We start from the raw sequence: 1,299 nt of genomic DNA on the forward strand, positions 1-1,299 counted from the left end.
GATGAAGTGCAGGTGGAAGCGAGAGAACGACGTCAAATTGAATCACATGGCAATCTGAGTCCACACACAGTCTGCTGAGTGGACAAACTCTGATCATTAAACAACTTCCCACACTTATGAGTACTGACCATAATTTCATTACATAAAAGTTAGATCAAGAAACGACAGACGCAAACTTCCTGTTAAGAAACTCCAAACACGCATCATGATGAACCTCTCACTGACTTACATTCTGCTTAATTAAGCCATTAGGCCAGTTAAAGATTGCAGACAAACACAAATTTTATTAAGATGGTTTTGGAAGCATTTGTTTAAAACATTTGGACCTATTATTGAATCTTTTGTGCTTAATTTAATTATAATTACTACAGCCTAACCTTAACACTCACAAACATAATTGGTAGATTTTTGGTAGCATTTTTCTAAGTCTTTTAAAGAAGTTTTGCTGTATTTTGGTATTTTCAGACTTGTGAATGCTGGCATTATCTATACATGTACTGTCCTGAATTTAATTGAAAAATTCAAATCAAAATTAATTTGATTTAATTGCTTTATTAATTCATTTTTAATATATTTTTTTAAATGTTTCTTTATCATTTAAATCATTTAAACATAACTTTTATAAACCTAATTTTGGCATGATCTTACTGTGCATGTACTGTCCTGTTAAACTGAAAATGAATATAATTTATTTAATATTTGTAATTTTTTTTTTTACATTTTTAAATACCTTTAAATATTTTTCTTCATAAATTATATTTATATTATTAACATCTATGAACCCTAACCCTAAATATTAAGATACAACATATATACTGAATACTACTGTATACTTAGTAAGATCCTAAAAACTTGAAATACTAAGAATGCCTTTCAAAGCATTTTAGTGGCACCTGCTGGTGAGAATGAATCACTACAACTTCAGTCCTTCAAAATAAATCATTTCTACTGTAAACACTAAACCAATCAGGGCAACCAAGTTATTCTGGATATAAATAAGTTGTGTTTTACAGCATTAAATGGTTTTGATTAACTCAGAATGAACTTTCTCTAAAATAAATATCTTAAAACACTTTTAAACGCCTTTAGTGACAAATGTACTCAGTAGCGGCATTGCAGAAGTATTGTGAAACATTTTAAGACCATTCCATATTATTTCCTGTAGGTTGGATCTGTTTTCTGTGTAATAGAAAACATGATGTAATGGGTTTTTAAACAGCATTTGAACTTGTTCAGATATAGTTCTGCACTGTATGTAGAGGAGTAGCTCTCCGGTGCTGTAGAGGGCGCTAACACTCT

Source organism: Sinocyclocheilus anshuiensis, unplaced genomic scaffold, assembly GCF_001515605.1.
Source record: "Sinocyclocheilus anshuiensis isolate Anshui unplaced genomic scaffold, SAMN03320099.WGS_v1.1 scaffold217, whole genome shotgun sequence".
NCBI classification, from domain to species: Eukaryota; Metazoa; Chordata; class Actinopteri; order Cypriniformes; family Cyprinidae; genus Sinocyclocheilus; species Sinocyclocheilus anshuiensis.